General features: G+C 43.2%; 11 non-coding genes and 1 pseudogene across 11 annotated transcripts; all 12 read left to right on the top strand.

The window, feature by feature from the left end:
• Positions 1 to 1,872: 1,872 nt before the first annotated feature.
• LOC144192675 (U2 spliceosomal RNA) lies at positions 1,873 to 2,052 on the top strand (annotated as a pseudogene).
• A 728-nt stretch (positions 2,053 to 2,780) lies between these two features.
• On the top strand, positions 2,781 to 2,945 carry LOC144192518 (U1 spliceosomal RNA). Its single transcript, XR_013325170.1, has one exon. It is a non-coding gene; the product is annotated as a U1 spliceosomal RNA (small nuclear RNA).
• Positions 2,946 to 7,507: 4,562 nt separating this feature from the next.
• LOC144192637 (U2 spliceosomal RNA) lies at positions 7,508 to 7,698 on the top strand. Its single transcript, XR_013325282.1, has one exon. It is a non-coding gene; the product is annotated as a U2 spliceosomal RNA (small nuclear RNA).
• Positions 7,699 to 8,108: 410 nt separating this feature from the next.
• Positions 8,109 to 8,223, top strand: LOC144192787 (U5 spliceosomal RNA). Its single transcript, XR_013325428.1, has one exon. It is a non-coding gene; the product is annotated as a U5 spliceosomal RNA (small nuclear RNA).
• An 897-nt stretch (positions 8,224 to 9,120) lies between these two features.
• LOC144192542 (U1 spliceosomal RNA) lies at positions 9,121 to 9,285 on the top strand. The gene has a single exon (XR_013325194.1). It is a non-coding gene; the product is annotated as a U1 spliceosomal RNA (small nuclear RNA).
• Positions 9,286 to 9,874: 589 nt separating this feature from the next.
• LOC144192673 (U2 spliceosomal RNA) lies at positions 9,875 to 10,062 on the top strand. The gene has a single exon (XR_013325316.1). It is a non-coding gene; the product is annotated as a U2 spliceosomal RNA (small nuclear RNA).
• A 410-nt stretch (positions 10,063 to 10,472) lies between these two features.
• LOC144192760 (U5 spliceosomal RNA) lies at positions 10,473 to 10,587 on the top strand. The gene has a single exon (XR_013325403.1). It is a non-coding gene; the product is annotated as a U5 spliceosomal RNA (small nuclear RNA).
• An 825-nt stretch (positions 10,588 to 11,412) lies between these two features.
• LOC144192655 (U1 spliceosomal RNA) lies at positions 11,413 to 11,577 on the top strand. The gene has a single exon (XR_013325299.1). It is a non-coding gene; the product is annotated as a U1 spliceosomal RNA (small nuclear RNA).
• Positions 11,578 to 12,372: 795 nt separating this feature from the next.
• On the top strand, positions 12,373 to 12,563 carry LOC144192593 (U2 spliceosomal RNA). Its single transcript, XR_013325240.1, has one exon. It is a non-coding gene; the product is annotated as a U2 spliceosomal RNA (small nuclear RNA).
• A 412-nt stretch (positions 12,564 to 12,975) lies between these two features.
• On the top strand, positions 12,976 to 13,088 carry LOC144192725 (U5 spliceosomal RNA). The gene has a single exon (XR_013325367.1). It is a non-coding gene; the product is annotated as a U5 spliceosomal RNA (small nuclear RNA).
• Positions 13,089 to 13,985: 897 nt separating this feature from the next.
• LOC144192545 (U1 spliceosomal RNA) lies at positions 13,986 to 14,150 on the top strand. The gene has a single exon (XR_013325197.1). It is a non-coding gene; the product is annotated as a U1 spliceosomal RNA (small nuclear RNA).
• Positions 14,151 to 14,945: 795 nt separating this feature from the next.
• LOC144192553 (U2 spliceosomal RNA) lies at positions 14,946 to 15,136 on the top strand. The gene has a single exon (XR_013325201.1). It is a non-coding gene; the product is annotated as a U2 spliceosomal RNA (small nuclear RNA).
• Positions 15,137 to 20,715: the final 5,579 nt, after the last annotated feature.

The raw sequence follows: 20,715 nt of genomic DNA, 5'->3' as shown, positions 1-20,715 counted from the left end.
TTAACCACTCAGACATACCTTTGTTCTCGTCTTTGAGTTCGTTCCTTTTTAGGTGGCTATAGATGTGACACAACAATGGCACTCGTGATATGCATTCCGGACTCCCTATGTTAAGGAAATCACATATTTCTAACAGGTCATTAACTGTTAACTTGTACAACATTTCTTCTACTTCCAGGCGTAACTGCTCTCGTTCCATTTCCATTTTCTCAACACAGTAGGAGTTTGGTTTAATGATGCAAAAGTGAACACTGAACTGGCACGTTTTTACCGTCTCTCTGATGATCTCTACTGGCCTCAGATGACGAGTACTCTGCCAACTTCACGTCCCTTTTCACCACAACACCTCTCCTCACTGTCTGTCCTGGTTGTGGTTTAGGTTTTGCTGGCTCAGCAATCAGTAGTCAGGTTGTGAATACTGGTCATCAAAGCAGCAATCCCAGCGGTGCCTCCAAAAATGTTGTACCCGTGAATTTCTTCCACGGGGTGGTAGTATTTCGCCTTTAAAAGACGGGTGAAATAATCAGACAGGCTCTTTGTTGTATTTGTATTTCAAAGCCAACTTTTAGTTATATCAAAGCAATTCACACAAAACATAATATACAATAACACTCAAATATATACATAGTAACATATTAACAACCCGTTATAATCCAAAGCAATGTACTTGCTGCATAAACGATTATAACTTATGAGTATTGTACTTGTTACCTTTTTTTCCGGCCGTCATATACTGCATAACTATTATGCTACCCTTACAACGGCGGCCGAAAGTAGCCTGCTGTAGACAATGCACCCGAGACTCGCGCATTCACGCACACACATAAAAAAAGTAAACAACCAGCGGCCGAAGGTAGCTCGCTTTAAACAATACCCGAGACTCGCACATTTACTCGCACACATGAAAAAGTAAATAACCAGCGGCCGAAGGTAGCTTGCTGTAAACAATACCCGAGACTCGCACATTTACTCGCACACATAAAAAAAGTTAACAAGCATCACTAAGCATTACGTTCTTTCTCACATGCTACTATTGCCTCTTGCACATCTCACACTCAATCGTTATTCAAAACAAAGCAACATACCTTTAAAAGACGGGTGAAATAATCAGACAGGCTCTTTGTTGTATTTGTATTTCAAAGCCAACTTAGAGAAATGTCTGAATAGCCCGTTATTATACTCTACCAAGGTCTATGACCATTGGTTAATCATTACGTCATCGCCCCGTGTTTAACGCATGCTAGCGGCATGAGTCCCCTTTCAACTTAACACCTGCACTCATGTATAACATCAACTACTTCACCCTGTCACACTTGCATCAATCACTGGTTTTCAATTCTTGTGTATTTTGCCTGTGAGGTGATTGTTCAATCCAGTTATAATTTATATCATTTGAATTAAATATCTTTGAAGTGGACAATACTAGTTGAATTGTGAGTTGATCGATTTTGTGACATACTAGTGGAAAGTTGTCTTTGTTCATCACAAGTGCAGGGGACAGGAAGTAATACATTAGGCAGGGGCTGTTGATTTGTTTTCATTTTTTGCAAATAATGTTCAAACAAATGGCTTTTCACTGCTAAGGATATTGGTTGCCAAAAGGAGAACCTTGGTTGCTGGTAAATAGGTTTAGGTTATTGCTACTTTCCTATTGGACCGTTGTGAGTCACATGACCTGAACCACAGCACATTTTTGAAGCATTTGCTCCATTTAAACACAGAAAAGCAACACAGTTTTCCATTATCAAACAGACTGTGTGTAGTTTTAGCTTGTCGTACAAAGTGTGCCTTTGTCGTCATGTGATCTTTGTAACCATTACTATAGCTCGTAATGGCTGGAAGGAAGCCGTCCTTCCTGCCAGCCACTGGGTTATCGCTTCTCGGTCTTTTGGCTAAGATCAAGTGTAGTATCTGTTCTTATCAGTTTAATATCTGATATGTCCCCTATCTGGGGACCATATATTAAATTGATTTTTGGAACTGGGAGATGGCCTAGGGGCTTGCCTAGGGTGACACATGCAAGCCCCCACACTGCGCATTCGCACACACCCCACATTCGGTAACCCGCCAAATCCATCCGACAGTCCGGCAAAAAACCCATCTCCCTTGACGCTCTCCGACCCATATTTATCACTTACTCAATAGTTTGAACAACAATTTTATTCCACATTTCCAGAAATTAAATTCTCTACTTTGTGATTCACCCAATATCTCTGAATATACCAAGGCCACAACTCCCTGACGTTGTCTTAGCAGAGTCCCTGACTCCATTAACGTACCAAGAATAGAAGTCCCTGATTTAATCTCAGCGGAGTGCCTGACTCTATTTTGTTCTACCTAAGTTGGGCCCGGACCATAGTGTTCTACATACTTTGGTCCCAGAGCACAAACTATTATGTTCTGTGCAAGTTGCTCCCAGACCACAAAATGTTAATACTAGCGCAGTGATAATACTCATTCAAATTATCACACTTCACGGAGACAGGAGTCAAAGGGTGAACTCACGATCTTGCTCGTTCCGAACCTGCCCTAGTTCGGGGGACCCGTCGCCAGATCACCGGTGCGGCGAGGGAACGTCCGTCGAGTTGACCCTTTCAATGGAGGATGCTGTCGTCGTCGCTCCGGCAATTGTTGGCTGTTGGGTCTCCGGTTTTCGGCACCAAAGTGAGATAGATCTGAAATACAACTTCAGCAGCAGGTTAAGAAAGGGGTGCCGATGAGCCCATGACTGAAGATGTTGAGCAGGCGAAAGAACATAGTGCTGCGTCTGTGTACAACTCATACTTACCTGGCAGGGGCGATACCACGATCATGAAGGCGGTTCACCCAGGGTGAGGCTCAGCCATTGCACTCCCGGCCACGCTGACCCCTGCGAATTCCCCAAATGTGGGAATCTCGACTGCACAATTTCTGAGAGTGGGGGACTGCGTCCGCGCTCTCCCCTGATCGTTTGTTAAATTGCCTTTGAACTGGAGGGTAATTTCAATTTGACGTGCACCCGAATCCCACAAAGTTGATATCATTCTCACACGCTGCATTCCATGTGTCGATTGAACATTGGCATTCCTTTGGGTTCTGTGATGCTTTCAAAATGGCCACACAATGATCTTTACAACAAGGCCAAGGTGATAGAGGCATAACTGAAAATTGTAGTATTTTCTTCTTCAAATCATTTTCGTGTTTGTATCAATCACTGGTTTTCAATTCTTGTGTATTTTGCCTGTGAGGTGATTGTTCAATCCAGTTATAATTTATATCATTTGAATTAAATATCTTTGAAGTGGACAATACTAGTTGAATTGTGAGTTGATCGATTTTGTGACATACTAGTGGAAAGTTGTCTTTGTTCATCACAAGTGCAGGGGACAGGAAGTAATACATTAGGCAGGGGCTGTTGATTTGTTTTCATTTTTTGCAAATAATGTTCAAACAAATGGCTTTTCACTGCTAAGGATATTGGTTGTGTGACAGGGTGAAGTAGTTGATGTTATACATGAGTGCAGGTGTTAAGTTGAAAGGGGACTCATGCCGCTAGCATGCGTTAAACACGGGGCGATGACGTAATGATTAACCAATGGTCATAGACCTTGGTAGGGTATAATAACGGGCTATTCAGACATTTCTCCAAGTTGGTTTGAAAATACAACAACGGACCTGTCTGATTATTTCACCCGTCTTTTAAAGGTATGTTGCTTTGTTTTGAATAACGACTGAGTGTGAGATGTGCAAGAGGCAATAGTAGCATGTCAGAAAGAACGTAATGCTTAGTGATGCTTGTTTACTTCTTTATGTGTGCGCGTAAATGTGCGAGTCTCGGGTATTGTTTACAGCAAGCTACCTTCGGCCGCTGGTTATTTACTTTTTCATGTGTGCGAGTAAATGTGCGAGTCTCGGGTATTGTTTAAAGCGAGCTACCTTCGACCGTGGGTTGTTTACTTTTTTTTAATGTGTGTGCGCGAATGTGCGCGTCTCGGGTGCATTGTCTACAGCAGGCTACTTTCGGCCGCCGTTATAACAGTAGCATAATAGTATGCAGTAAATGACGGCCGGAACAAAAGGTAACAAGTTACAATACTCATAAGTTATAATCGTTTATGCAGCAAGTACATTGCTTTGGATTATAACGGGTTGTTAATATGTTACTATGTATATATTTGAGTGTTATTGTATATTATGTTTTGTGTGAATTGCTTAAATAACTAAAGTTGGTTTGAAAATACAACAACGGACCTGTCTGATTATTTCACCCGGCTTTTAAAGGCGAAATACTACCACCCCGTGGAAAATCACGGGTACAACATTTTTGGAGGCACCGCTGGGATTGCTGCTTTGATGACCAGTATTCACAACCTGAGTACTGAATGCTGAGCCCGCAAAACCTAAACCACAACCAGGATCAAGACAGTGAGAAGAGGTGTTGCTGTTAAAAGGAACGTGAAGTTGGCAGAGTACTCGTCATCTGAGGCCAGTAGAGATCATCAGAGAGACGGTAAAAACGTGCCAGTTCAGTGTTCACTTTTGCATCATAAACCAAACTCCTACCGTGTTGAGAAAATGGAAATGGAACGGGAGCAAGTACGCATAGAGGTAGAAGAAATGTTGTACAAGCTAACAGTTAATGACCTGTTAGAAATATGTGATTTCCTTAACATAGGGAAAACGAAACGCATATCAGTATGCAAATTGTTGTGTCACATCGATAACCACCTGGAAAGGAACGAACTCAAAGACGAGGACAAAGGTATGTCTGAGTTGTTAAAATTAAAAGAGGGGATAAGGATGTTGTATGAAGACAGAAGACTGGGGTGGCAGAGACTTTTTGGGGCAAAGCAGGCAATAAATAGTGAACACTTGGCCTCTCTTGAGCGTGAAAAAATTCTCAAGAGGGACCTTGAAGCCATGAAACAAGAACAAGCTAGGCATAATGGAGAGAGCGATAAGCAAAGAAGAGATTTGTTGGAGCAGCTCTCTGCGAGAAATGAAGCTATAGAAAATCTGCAGTACGAAAATGTAGAGTTGAAGAACCAGCTTGACAAAACAGTTGGCTGTTTAGCAAAGGCAGCAGCAGATGTGGAAGCAAAAGAATTGAAGCTTTCATCTTATGAAGAGGAAATAGCCCGACAGAAAAAACTCTTGGCGCTAGAAAACTTGCATACTGATGAAATCGTTCAATCTAAAGATCACATCATCAAAGTACTGAAAGAGGAGCTTGAATTATTGAAGCTGCAAAAAGTTACATTCTTGAGAGAAAGGGAACAAGAACAGGCGAATGAGAGGTTAAAGATGAAATCAACAAGAGCTTTGACGCAATATGGTAGAGATACTGACAAGTCTCCCCTTGAATGTCAAAAATCTAGTGAATTAATTCCTACTCAACAGACAAAGACGAGTAGATTCCCAAAGGTCAAACCAAAACCAGGAGAACGCGTCCTGATAAAAAACCTGACACCAAGAGGAGGACCTGGGAAGCTCCGTGACTTCTGGGAAGATACAGTTCACACAGTGGTGAAGCAAATGGGATCTGGCCTACTAATTTATGAAGTTAGGCCAGGAAGAGGTAAAGATCGTTCCAGAATTCTGTACAGAAATCTACTAATGTCTTGTGAATATTTGCCCGTTGAGATAACACCAGAAGAAGGGAAAATCGGCACGAGGACGCCGAGAAAGAAAAAGCAGCTGGCATCTCATCAGGAGTCAGAAAAAGAAGGCGATGACGAGGATGACTTCCACTGTGAGCTGCGCCAGCTAAATGAGAGAGGTGCCCAGGAGATGGAGCCGGAGCGCGGGCCACTGCCTGTGGACCGGACACACGGGGTGGGGGGCCCTGCTTCCGGACCAGTACAAGTGGAAGAGGACCATCAGCTGGAGGACCTGCCTGGTGAGGGAGCAAACCCTCCTCTTGAAGGTCCTAGTGCTGAACAGTTATCAGAGACTTTCCCGCCAACCGCCGTGGCGGAACCTGAGGCGCTGACTGATGAACGGCTGAGAAGGGAGAGACACCCACCACGACGTACGACCTATGACCATCTTGGAATCCCCTCCTGTTATAGTACACAGTCACCGCAGGAGCGGCTAACTGTTTAGCCTGCACCAGGAGTGGCCCCTTGGTTAGTACACCTGCATCCATATTACCTGCAGCCACTTTTTTTGTTTGGACTCCAACAAGCTTGAACATACAAGGACGACGTGCATGATGCGGTCATGGACTGTTATGGACTGTTATGGACTGTGATTACTGTGCCATCCAGTAAAACGTGGACCGTACGAGTTGTGGATTATATTTGAACTGTGGCCCGGGCCGCCTGGACTGTAATGAGCATCGGCTCACCAATGTGGGAATGTTTGGGAGCATATTAATGTCGGGACGACATTTGTTTTTGTGGGGGAGAGTGTGACAGGGTGAAGTAGTTGATGTTATACATGAGTGCAGGTGTTAAGTTGAAAGGGGACTCATGCCGCTAGCATGCGTTAAACACGGGGCGATGACGTAATGATTAACCAATGGTCATAGACCTTGGTAGGGTATAATAACGGGCTATTCAGACATTTCTCCAAGTTGGTTTGAAAATACAACAACGGACCTGTCTGATTATTTCACCCGTCTTTTAAAGGTATGTTGCTTTGTTTTGAATAACGACTGAGTGTGAGATGTGCAAGAGGCAATAGTAGCATGTCAGAAAGAACGTAATGCTTAGTGATGCTTGTTTACTTCTTTATGTGTGCGCGTAAATGTGCGAGTCTCGGGTATTGTTTACAGCAAGCTACCTTCGGCCGCTGGTTATTTACTTTTTCATGTGTGCGAGTAAATGTGCGAGTCTCGGGTATTGTTTAAAGCGAGCTACCTTCGACCGTGGGTTGTTTACTTTTTTTTATGTGTGTGCGCGAATGTGCGCGTCTCGGGTGCATTGTCTACAGCAGGCTACTTTCGGCCGCCGTTATAACAGTAGCATAATAGTATGCAGTAAATGACGGCCGGAACAAAAGGTAACAAGTTACAATACTCATAAGTTATAATCGTTTATGCAGCAAGTACATTGCTTTGGATTATAACGGGTTGTTAATATGTTACTATGTATATATTTGAGTGTTATTGTATATTATGTTTTGTGTGAATTGCTTAAATAACTAAAGTTGGTTTGAAAATACAACAACGGACCTGTCTGATTATTTCACCCGTCTTTTAAAGGCGAAATACTACCACCCCGTGGAAAATCACGGGTACAACAGTTGCCAAAAGGAGAACCTTGGTTGCTGGTAAATAGGTTTAGGTTATTGCTACTTTCCTATTGGACCGTTGTGAGTCACATGACCTGAACCACAGCACATTTTTGAAGCATTTGCTCCATTTAAACACAGAAAAGCAACACAGTTTTCCATTATCAAACAGACTGTGTGTAGTTTTAGCTTGTCGTACAAAGTGTGCCTTTGTCGTCATGTGATCTTTGTAACCATTACTATAGCTCGTAATGGCTGGAAGGAAGCCGTCCTTCCTGCCGGCCACTGGGTTATCGCTTCTCGGCCTGTTGGCTAAGATCAAGTGTAGTATCTGTTCTTATCAGTTTAATATCTGATACGTCCCCTATCTGGGGACCATATATTAAATTGATTTTTGGAACCAGGAGATGGCCTAGGGGCTTGCTCCATCCACTCCACGCATCGACCTGGTATTGCAGTACTTCCAGGAATGGTGTGCCCCTCTTCATTGTCAATATCAAGCATTATCTCTCCTCTAAACCTAGAACTCTTGAGAAGGTAATGGTGAAAGGTAAACATGTTACCTGTGAACTAGTGTTGTTACTGAGTTAATTTGTGATAGTTGTGAAGTCATTTGGATCATTTGAATTCTTTGTTAATTTCACTACACTTCGATAAATCTAACTGATCAACACCCACATGATGATGTCTATGCCCTGCTTCATCTTACACCACAACGCTGCTCCTATCCCCGGTCTGCCTGATACAGTAGCTGCAACGTGATTGGCAGCATTAAAAAAAAGTGATTGGCTGCTCAAAGGACTGGAGTCGCCCATTAGTTAGTAGTGCATTAGCCTGTGTGTTAAAGTACTATTGCGGATATAGACATAGCTCGTTCTGTCGTGCTTTCGTCAGTACTCTTGTTTCTCTTCAGATCGCACAAATCTTTCGCCTTTTACTAAAGATTTCCGTGGGGAGGAACATCAAGTGGTCCGTTCAATTTTTTTAATGCTCTGCGCACGCGGAGCTTCCCTCATTTGTCAAATCAATGTATTTTAAGAAAAATCATCACATTGGTAGATTAGTGCCTGTCTCCATCAAATCTTCTACCTCCTTCAAACTTGTACATAAACCATGCCTCTGCGCCCATCGAGGGTGACACATGCAAGCCCCCACACTGCGCATTCGCACACACCCCACATTCGGTAACCCGCCAAATCCATCCGACAGTCCGGCAAAAAACCCATCTCCCTTGACGCTCTCCGACCCATATTTATCACTTACTCAATAGTTTGAACAACAATTTTATTCCACATTTACAGAAATTAAATTCTCTACTTTGTGATTCACCCAATATCTCTGAATATACCAAGGCCACAACTCCCTGACGTTGTCTTAGCAGAGTCCCTGACTCCATTAACGTACCAAGAATAGAAGTCCCTGATTTAATCTCAGCGGAGTGCCTGACTCTATTTTGTTCTACCTAAGTTGGGCCCGGACCATAGTGTTCTACATACTTTGGTCCCAGAGCACAAACTATTATGTTCTGTGCAAGTTGCTCCCAGACCACAAAATGTTAATACTAGCGCAGTGATAATACTCATTCAAATTATCACACTTCACGGAGACAGGAGTCAAAGGGTGAACTCACGATCTTGCTCGTTCCGAACCTGCCCTAGTTCGGGGGACCCGTCGCCAGATCACCGGTGCGGCGAGGGAACGTCCGTCGAGTTGACCCTTTCAATGGAGGATGCTGTCGTCGTCGCTCCGGCAATTGTTGGCTGTTGGGTCTCCGGTTTTCGGCACCAAAGTGAGATAGATCTGAAATACAACTTCAGCAGCAGGTTAAGAAAGGGGTGCCGATGAGCCCATGACTGAAGATGTTGAGCAGGCGAAAGAACATAGTGCTGCGTCTGTGTACAACTCATACTTACCTGGCAGGGGCGATACAATGATCATGAAGGTGGTTCACCCAGGGTGAGGCTCAGCCATTGCACTCCTGGCCACGCTGACCCCTGCGAATTCCCCAAATGTGGGAATCTCGACTGCACAATTTCTGAGAGTGTGGGACTGCGTCCGTGCTCTCCCCTGATCGTTTGTTAAATTGCCTTTGAAACTGGAGGGTAACTTCAATTTGACGTGCACCCGAATCCAACAAAGTTGATATCATTCTCACACGCTGCATTCCATGTGTCGACTGAACATTGGCATTCCTTTAGGTTCTGTGATGCTTTCAAAATGGCCACACAATGATCTTTACAACAAGGCCAAGGTGATAGAGGCATAACTGAAAATTGTAGTATTTTCTTCTTCAAATCATTTTTGTGTTTGTATCAATCACTGGTTTTCAATTCTTGTGTATTTTGCCTGTGAGGTGATTGTTCAATCCAGTTATAATTTATATCATTTGAATTAAATATCTTTGAAGTGGACAATACTAGTTGAATTGTGAGTTGATCGATTTTGTGACATACTAGTGGAAAGTTGTCTTTGTTCATCACAAGTGCAGGGGACAGGAAGTAATACATTAGGCAGGGGCTGTTGATTTGTTTTCATTTTTTGCAAATAATGTTCAAACAAATGGCTTTTCACTGCTAAGGATATTGGTTGCCAAAAGGAGAACCTTGGTTGCTGGTAAATAGGTTTAGGTTATTGCTACTTTCCTATTGGACTGTTGTGAGTCACATGACCTTTTGGCTAAGATCAAGTGTAGTATCTGTTCTTATCAGTTTAATATCTGATACGTCCCCTATCTGGGGACCATATATTAAATTGATTTTTGGAACTGGGAGATGGCCTAGGGGCTTGCTCCATCCACTCCACGCATCGACCTGGTATTGCAGTACTTCCAGGAATGGTGTGCCCCTCTTCATTGTCAATATCAAGCATTATCTCTCCTCTAAACCTAGAACTCTTGAGAAGGTAATGGTGAAAGGTAAACATGTTACCTGTGAACTAGTGTTGTTATTGAGTTAATTTGTGATAGTTGTGAAGTCATTTGGATCATTTGAATTCTTTGTTAATTTCACTACACTTCGATAAATCTAACCGATCAACACCCACATGATGATGTCTATGCCCTGCTTCATCTTACACCACAACGCTGCTCCTATCCCCGGTCTGCCTGATACAGTAGCTGCAACGTGATTGGCAGCATTAAAAAAAAGTGATTGGCTGCTCAAAGGACTGGAGTCGCCCATTAGTTAGTAGTGCATTAGCCTGTGTGTTAAAGTACTATTGCGGATATAGACATAGCTCGTTCTGTCGTGCTTTCGTCAGTACACTTGTTTCTCTTCAGATCGCACAAATCTTTCGCCTTTTACTAAAGATTTCCGTGAGGAGGAACATCAAGTGGTCCGTTCAATTTTTTTGATGCTCTGCGCACGCGGAGCTTCCCTCATTTGTCAAATCAATGTATTTTAAGAAAAATCATCACATTGGTAGATTAGTGCCTGTCTCCATCAAATCTTCTACCTCCTTCAAACTTGTACATAAACCATGCCTCTGCGCCCATCGAGGGTGACACATGCAAGCCCCCACACTGCGCATTCGCACACACCCCACATTCGGTAACGCGCCAAATCCATCCGACAGTCCGGCAAAAAACCCATCTCCCTTGACGCTCTCCGACCCATATTTATCACTTACTCAATAGTTTGAACAACAATTTTATTCCACATTTACAGAAATTAAATTCTCTACTTTGTGATTCACCCAATATCTCTGAATATACCAAGGCCACAACTCCCTGACGTTGTCTTAGCAGAGTCCCTGACTCCATTAACGTACCAAGAATAGAAGTCCCTGATTTAATCTCAGCGGAGTGCCTGACTCTATTTTGTTCTACCTAAGTTGGGCCCGGACCATAGTGTTCTACATACTTTGGTCCCAGAGCACAAACTATTATGTTCTGTGCAAGTTGCTCCCAGACCACAAAATGTTAATACTAGCGCAGTGATAATACTCCCTAGTTCGGGGGACCCGTCGCCAGATCACCGGTGCGGCGAGGGAACGTCCGTCGAGTTGACCCTTTCAATGGAGGATGCTGTCGTCGTCGCTCCGGCAATTGTTGGCTGTTGGGTCTCCGGTTTTCGGCACCAAAGTGAGATAGATCTGAAATACAACTTCAGCAGCAGGTTAAGAAAGGGGTGCCGATGAGCCCATGACTGAAGATGTTGAGCAGGCGAAAGAACATAGTGCTGCGTCTGTGTACAACTCATACTTACCTGGCAGGGGCGATACCACGATCATGAAGGTGGTTCACCCAGGGTGAGGCTCAGCCATTGCACTCCCGGCCACGCTGACCCCTGCGAATTCCCCAAATGTGGGAATCTCGACTGCACAATTTCTGAGAGTGGGGGACTGCGTCCGCGCTCTCCCCTGATCGTTTGTTAAATTGCCTTTTATCTGGAGGGTAATTTCAATTTGACGTGCACCCGAATCCAACAAAGTTGATATCATTCTCGCACGCTGCATTCCATGTGTCGATTGAACATTGGCATTCCTTTGGGTTCTGTGATGCTTTCAAAATGGCCACACAATGATCTTTACAACAAGGCCAAGGTGATAGAGGCATAACTGAAAATTGTAGTATTTTCTTCTTCAAATCATTTTTGTGTTTGTATCAATCACTGGTTTTCAATTCTTGTGTATTTTGCCTGTGAGGTGATTGTTCAATCCAGTTATAATTTATATCATTTGAATTAAATATCTTTGAAGTGGACAATACTAGTTGAATTGTGAGTTGATCGATTTTGTGACATACTAGTGGAAAGTTGTCTTTGTTCATCACAAGTGCAGGGGACAGGAAGTAATACATTAGGCAGGGGCTGTTGATTTGTTTTCATTTTTTGCAAATAATGTTCAAACAAATGGCTTTTCACTGCTAAGGATATTGGTTGCCAAAAGGAGAACCTTGGTTGCTGGTAAATAGGTTTAGGTTATTGCTACTTTCCTATTGGACCGTTGTGAGTCACATGACCTGAACCACAGCACATTTTTGAAGCATTTGCTCCATTTAAACACAGAAAAGCAACACAGTTTTCCATTATCAAACAGACTGTGTGTAGTTTTAGCTTGTCGTACAAAGTGTGCCTTTGTCGTCATGTGATCTTTGTAACCATTACTATAGCTCGTAATGGCTGGAAGGAAGCCGTCCTTCCTGCCGGCCACTGGGTTATCGCTTCTCGGCCTTTTGGCTAAGATCAAGTGTAGTATCTGTTCTTATCAGTTTAATATCTGATACGTCCCCTATCTGGGGACCATATATTAAATTGATTTTTGGAACTGGGAGATGGCCTAGGGGCTTGCTCCATCCACTCCACGCATCGACCTGGTATTGCAGTACTTCCAGGAATGGTGTGCCCCTCTTCATTGTCAATATCAAGCATTATCTCTCCTCTAAACCTAGAACTCTTGAGAAGGTAATGGTGAAAGGTAAACATGTTACCTGTGAACTAGTGTTGTTACTGAGTTAATTTGTGATAGTCGTGAAGTCATTTGGATCATTTGAATTCTTTGTTAATTTCACTACACTTCGATAAATCTAACCGATCAACACCCACATGATGATGTCTATGCCCTGCTTCATCTTACACCACAACGCTGCTCCTATCCCCGGTCTGCCTGATACAGTAGCTGCAACGTGATTGGCAGCATTAAAAAAAAGTGATTGGCTGCTCAAAGGACTGGAGTCGCCCATTAGTTAGTAGTGCATTAGCCTGTGTGTTAAAGTACTATTGCGGATATAGACATAGCTCGTTCTGTCGTGCTTTCGTCAGTACACTTGTTTCTCTTCAGATCGCACAAATCTTTCGCCTTTTACTAAAGATTTCCGTGGGGAGGAACATCAAGAGGTCCGTTCAATTTTTTTGATGCTCTGCGCACGCGGAGCTTCCCTCATTTGTCAAATCAATGTATTTTAAGAAAAATCATCACATTGGTAGATTAGTGCCTGTCTCCATCAAATCTTCTACCTCCTTCAAACTTGTACATAAACCATGCCTCTGCGCCCATCGAGGGTGACACATGCAAGCCCCCACACTGCGCATTCGCACACACCCCACATTCGGTAACCCGCCAAATCCATCCGACAGTCCGGCAAAAAACCCATCTCCCTTGACGCTCTCCGACCCATATTTATCACTTACTCAATAGTTTGAACAACAATTTTATTCCACATTTACAGAAATTAAATTCTCTACTTTGTGATTCACCCAATATCTCTGAATATACCAAGGCCACAACTCCCTGACGTTGTCTTAGCAGAGTCCCTGACTCCATTAACGTACCAAGAATAGAAGTCCCTGATTTAATCTCAGCGGAGTGCCTGACTCTATTTTGTTCTACCTAAGTTGGGCCCGGACCATAGTGTTCTACATACTTTGGTCCCAGAGCACAAACTATTATGTTCTGTGCAAGTTGCTCCCAGACCACAAAATGTTAATACTAGCGCAGTGATAATACTCATTCAAATTATCACACTTCACGGAGACAGGAGTCAAAGGGTGAACTCACGATCTGGCTCGTTCCGAACCTGCCCTAGTTCGGGGGACCCGTCGCCAGATCACCGGTGCGGCGAGGGAACGTCCGTCGAGTTGACCCTTTCAATGGAGGATGCTGTCGTCGTCGCTCCGGCAATTGTTGGCTGTTGGGTCTCCGGTTTTCGGCACCAAAGTGAGATAGATCTGAAATACAACTTCAGCAGCAGGTTAAGAAAGGGGTGCCGATGAGCCCATGACTGAAGATGTTGAGCAGGCGAAAGAACATAGTGCTGCGTCTGTGTACAACTCATACTTACCTGGCAGGGGCGATACCATGATCATGAAGGTGGTTCAACCAGGGTGAGGCTCAGCCATTGCACTCCCGTCCACGCTGACCCCTGCGAATTCCCCAAATGCGGGAATCCCGACTGCACAATTTCTGAGAGTGGGGGACTGCGTCCGCGCTCTCCCCTGATCGTTTGTTAAATTGCCTTTTAACTGGAGGGTAATTTCAATTTGACGTGCACCCGATTCCAACAAAGTTGATATCATTCTCACACGCTGCATTCCATGTGTCGATTGAACATTGGCATTCCTTTGGGTTCTGTGATGCTTTCAAAATGGCCACACAATGATCTTTACAACAAGGCCAAGGTGATAGAGGCATAACTGAAAATTGTAGTATTTTCTTCTTCAAATCATTTTTGTGTTTGTATCAATCACTGGTTTTCAATTCTTGTGTATTTTGCCTGTGAGGTGATTGTTCAATCCAGTTATAATTTATATCATTTGAATTAAATATCTTTGAAGTGGACAATACTAGTTGAATTGTGAGTTGATCGATTTTGTGACATACTAGTGGAAAGTTGTCTTTGTTCATCACAAGTGCAGGGGACAGGAAGTAATACATTAGGCAGGGGCTGTTGATTTGTTTTCATTTTTTGCAAATAATGTTCAAACAAATGGCTTTTCACTGCTAAGGATATTGGTTGCCACAAGGAGAACCTTGGTTGCTGGTAAATAGGTTTAGGTTATTGCTACTTTCCTATTGGACCGTTGTGAGTCACATGACCTGAACCACAGCACATTTTTGAAGCATTTGCTCCATTTAAACACAGAAAAGCAACACAGTTTTCCATTATCAAACAGACTGTGTGTAGTTTTAGCTTGTCGTACAAAGTGTGCCTTTGTCGTCATGTGATCTTTGTAACCATTACTATAGCTCGTAATGGCTGGAAGGAAGCCGTCCTTCCTGCCGGCCACTGGGTTATCGCTTCTCGGCCTTTTGGCTAAGATCAAGTGTAGTATCTGTTCTTATCAGTTTAATATCTGATATGTCCCCTATCTGGGGACCATATATTAAATTGATTTTTGGAACTGGGAGATGGCCTAGGGGCTTGCTCCATCCACTCCACGCATCGACCTGGTATTGCAGTACTTCCAGGAACGGTGTGCCCCTATTCATTGTCAATATCAAGCATTATCTCTCCTCTAAACCTAGAACTCTTGAGAAGGTAATGGTGAAAGGTAAACCCGACAATTGTACACTAGTGTTGTTATTGAGTTAATTTGTGATAGTTGTGAAGCCATTTGGGAGTGGGGGACTGCGTCCGCGCTCTCCCCTGATAATTTGTTAAATTCCCTATTAATTGGAGGGTACTTTCTTGAACAGAGCTCAGTCTTTTTATAGGAACTATAGGGTAATATTTCTAAAACAGTGATGTAGGACAGAGCTTATGTAAACAAAACTTTGGGCTAATATGGTTAGACATTAGCACGTTTAAGTTGTATGCAAACATGATATTATTATGGCACACACAAACTGCCGCAGCCTATATTGCGCGTTTTGAACAAACAGTTCCAAAGCGAGTTGGCCATATTCCACAATACAAGGAAACAATTGCAAGGCCAGCTAGTTAGCTATCTTACAATTCGTAGTGCGAACAAACAATTGCAAGGCCAGCTAGTTGGATTTTCCTACATTCCACTGTCCTAATAAACAATTGTAAAACCAGTTTGGCCACATTGGCTGGTCATGAATAAACAATTATTAAACCAGTTGGCAGGTCTACCCTAATATTCCCTCCGTTGTGACTATAAAAATATCTAAACTTCATTCATTGCGATGCTACTTTTAAATGAAGTTCTTCACAACTCAGTTCAATCATGGTAGTTCGACAATGGCATTAATGGTACGTTTGTTCAAAGCTGAGAAGCAGGGTAAACAACAGGTTAGGGTGACAAGCACAAGGTCAATAACAGTTACAAATAGTATTAGGGATTTCAAAAGTGTGTGTTCATGAGCCTGAGAGGAAACAGTCAAACCACCCCCCTTATGGAAGTGGATGGAAGTGGATCTCCGGTCACAGCGCTCCGCATGTTCCCTATAGCCTGCAGGGCATCATGGACCGAGCAGGACGCGTCGACAGGGATGAAGGCGCAGCACGAGTGTCCCACAATGGCACACACACCTCCCCGCTGGGTGGCCACTCCGGCAAGAGCAGGGGGGCCCTTGAAAATCACCTGGGCCAGAGCGGCTATCTGGGCCTCTCGGCCTTGCCGCAGCCAGACTGATGCGCTGACACAGGCCCGGAACCTGCAGTAAATGGTCTCCAGACGCAGGGTATTCCTTGCCACACGCACCCAGGGGAACAGAGTCATTAGAATTTTGGAGGAGACTGACCAGTGTTTGTGTTTGAGGGGAACATCCAAGCCCAACACTGGATCCTGGTCGTGAGCTCCGACACTCGTTCATCAGCTTTGACGGTGGTGGCCAACTTGGTTGATTGCAAGATGCCGTCCCATAGCTTGGATCACGCGGCTCACGAAGCGAGCATTACCATCACTTCAAATGACTCGTGGTATTCCATGGCTTGGAATGATCCTTTTGCATATGGCTCATGCGATTGCCGTGGCGTCCGCTTTCTTGGATGGACATATCTCAACCCACTTGGTTAATGATCACCAGACAGAGCCTGTATATGACACCTTGGTTCAGCTCGATGATATCCATATTCAGAACCTCGAAGGGATATGTCCATGTCTGCCTTGTTCCTCGCTTGTGTCGTTTATTGCCAGGAGAGTTGTGTCTAGAGCAGGTGAGACAGTTTCTGCAAATGCTTTTTAAAAGTAGGTTTTAGCTTCATTAATAATTACCCTCGATCGTAATTATCAAAAACTGCAGGCAGACATCTTATTCAATTATTGACATTTAATTAAATAGAATGGATCACGGATAAAAACCTCAGAGGGGAGATTCAACAAGCCAGGGTTACCCCTACAACTTCGGAGCATCTCCTCGAATAGACATTTTCGTATGACTCTTATTGCCATGAATCAAAACAATTTACAGAGTTGTTGATCATTTCATCACGTATGAGTAAAAACAACATCTGGAACGACAATAACAATCAAAGTATTTTACCAATAACAAGGCAGGAGACTAGACCTAACAACATTTGGATTAGAACAATTATGCCTTCCCTTGACCTAAAAATCATATAACAATTACATAAAGAAAAACCCGAAGTGCGTCACGAGGTATAGCCACTATGTTGTAAATGACCGAAGCAACATTCTTATTATTGCCCAAATGACCCTGGCCTCGTTACAAAAGGGACCACCGAATCTCGAAGACCCAGATTGGGTGAATTGTTTGTATAAACATGCTGGAACAGGCAGTCCAGGTTAGAGATGACTTGGCGGTTATTGGTGACCTCGCAACACTTTGAGAATAATAAGAGAATGATTTAACAAAGAAATGAATTAATACAAATATATGTATAATAGTAATACAGAATAAACTCAACAGTAGGTTTGGTGACCTCTGGGAACATGCATTGGTTGTTGTACTATACTGATCATCCCCCCTGTTGGGGCTACTGGCCAACACTTAAATAAACTCGAATACAGGAACACACACTGAGGCAGATGGAATGAAAGTTGAAGGCCGCGTCTGCAGAGGCGGGGGAGTTGACCATCCTGAGGCCCGAGAGTGTGACTACTCTCCAAGCTCCTCTAAGCTATCTCCCGCCGAAAAGCTGCTTCAACTGTAGTTTTATTAGAGATAAGACAAGTCATATAAATGGGAGGCGTTAATACAAATGAAGGAGGTGTAGTGCACATTTTAACCAATAGGTGTAAGTTAAATTCTATTCTAGTAACTTTTAATACATCATAGTGAAAAGGGTGCAAGACTAAATATAAGAATACAAATATATTTCACATTTCCCCCCTGAAGTTACTTTGAAAGAATTTTCATTTTCATCAATCTATATCCCTCCTCTGCAGGTTTTAGAAAACAAATATCATCAATAGTCACTCAACAGGGTATGGAAAATAACAAAATCACTTGGGAAGGCACAGGTGAAAAACGTGAGGTAATTCAAGGTTATCTAAGAAAATTCCTCTGCGTCCCTCTTTATGAGCGAACACAGTTTTGAAGTTAAGACATGTACAATTACCCGGAGGACTCGACATACCGGCACTCGTCACACTTCAAAATGATGGGAGAATCTTCATTACGGCATGCCACACGGTGATACTGTATGTCACTGTAAGCTACCAGCGTGTGCTGGTTAGGTTTTTGAATCATAACTTTCATACCAAGGATTACACACATTGAAAAGATACAGTTTAGAAGTAAAACCGCAAGAAAGGGAGTTGCAAAATTAATCTGAATAGAGAACCATGATCCGGTTGGTAACCACGACCACAGTGATACCCAAGTGATCTTGGGCCATGGTGTTGGCTAAGATTTTCATTTCAGCTATGGCACGAGTTATGTTACCTTTGTCACCGGTTCCATCTTGGATGAAGGTGCAACAGTGCTCTCCAACTATGGCACACTCACCTCCATCCTTGGCTGTTATCAAATCTAGGACCGTCCGGTCTTGCAACTCCATTTCTCTAAGGGCTTTTAATTCATCTGCTATACCTTGTAGGGCTTTGAAAGTTTGGTTTATGAACACTCATGTAACAATTCAATGTCCAAGTTGGGTAATTAGTGACAAAATGATTTTCTGGGGGGGTGGACCACAACTTATGGTCACCAGGAACATCACTGCCCCAGATTAAATCACGTGGTTTGAATTCCACTGACTTTGATCTTATATATCTTACTGTTATGTTCACTCCCCTTCAAAGGAATGCATCTTGGACCACCTGCATCACTGCAGATCTAAATGTGACACCTAGACCCAGTGAATTCAGGATATCAGGATACCTGTGGAAATTGGTATACGGCTACACACATAACAACTTTCATTCTCATCAGTTAGTTTTTTCTGAAATACCATTAAATTATACCACATATTTTCTTCAAAGTGGTTATTTGGATTGCTCTTTTCATACCACTTCGCTTTCCTCTGTGACAGCAGCACGGCATTGTCTCGTTTTTCGACTCGAATCTCTGGGGGCGGGGCATTCAGCCACACCCAGACTGCCACTGATAGTACAGTCACAGTGATGGAGGTGGCAACTGATTTCATTTTGGCTTCTGCGTGAGGGTGTAAAAACTATGAGAGGTCAAGGTTAGGTGAAAGGTGCTCGTGGCAGGTGAGTAGACGTCAGATGATTTTTTTCACGGACAAGGGTTTTGGAACCGCACGATTTCCAATTTACTCAGAGTCACCGTTGTCTCGAACTACTTTGATTTGGGAATGGTGAATCCACGTCGACCTCTCAGCAATCTTTACTGCGGTGGGGGTGGTAAGTTAAACCACGAAGGGGCCTTCCCAACGTGGCGAGGACCAGGACTTTCTATTTATGACTCAAATCAGGCTCTGGTCACCAGACTTCACCACCTCCTGCAGGATAGACAAAAAGATCACGGCAGCTTACATGTTCTCTGGACAAGTTTATCGGTTTCTTGGTCTTATTGTACCATTTGTTCGCTCTTCAAGTCCCACGCTCTTTTGGACGTTGCGCTTGTTGTTGTTGTTGTTGTTATTGTTAGGCCATCCAGGCGTCTAGGGGTTACCCTCAGCCGCACTGGAACGTGGATTAGTTCATCCGGGGGGGAGTAGCCGGAGGTGTGGGGCAGTCAAATTCGAAGGCGGCGATGGGCAGCCTCTCAGGAGACACCTCGTGAAGGTTCCAACTTTGTCTCCCCGTTGCATTTGTTTGGGCCTGAGGTTATGTTGCACATTGTCTGTAACAAATTAAACAGTTCCTACAAAAATTTTTAGAGTAGGTATTTAGACCTCTGGGACATGGAACACATGCTCTGCCATGTCCATCTTCCCCCTGTTGAGACATGGTTCAATCCATGGCTCAATTTTGGAATAATTTTTGGTAGGCACGCTAGGCCTTTAGCTGTGTACAGGTCTTCTGCAGACTGTTCTGTGTTCTTTCTGTATAGATGCATCTCTACCTTATGTGATGCAATGTTTTGCATATCAATTAATACTGTTTTCGACTCAGTTTTTGTTGTTGTGTATACTGTGCGGTAAGTGTTTGCGCTGCTGCTTTAGCTGCTGTCGTCTTTAGCGCGTGCTCAACACCTGCATACGGCCACTTGGTTGGGCTTAATTCTCAAATGGACAAAAATCACAACAATCTTACTTATTCCATCACTTTGTTTGTGAAAATCTGAATGCTTTATCAGTCAAAAGTGGATATACTAGCTGTTATTCTCTATTGTGATCGCTGCTTTCTTGTTAAGATCAAAAACTATATTTGATTTTTCCTTTCCTGCAATTACACAAATTAACTAATCATGCTAAAAATATGAAGAATACATAGAGCAAACCAGGCTGCCTTCTCCTCAGGAAAACAGCTTTCCCGCTCTCTGCAACAGTTACATTCACATCAATTAATATCCAGAAACAAATGTATACATTTATAATTCTGAAAAGAATTGAACCCACTAAACTGTAACCACCCCTTGTTTATTGGGGTTAATATTTTCTAGGATAATTGTCTTTTAGAGCCAGTAAAACTCATTACTTATGAATTGCATACTAATCAAGTCCCAATTCAATTAACAATGTGTATTGCGTTGCACATTTATCTCAGCTGTTTGAAAATTCTAAAATAT

The sequence above is a fragment of the Stigmatopora nigra genome, unplaced genomic scaffold (assembly GCF_051989575.1).
Source record: "Stigmatopora nigra isolate UIUO_SnigA unplaced genomic scaffold, RoL_Snig_1.1 HiC_scaffold_26, whole genome shotgun sequence".
Lineage (NCBI taxonomy): Eukaryota > Metazoa > Chordata > Actinopteri > Syngnathiformes > Syngnathidae > Stigmatopora > Stigmatopora nigra.
Note: the sequence above shows the minus strand (reverse complement) of the source record. Positions and strands in the feature narration are given on the sequence as shown.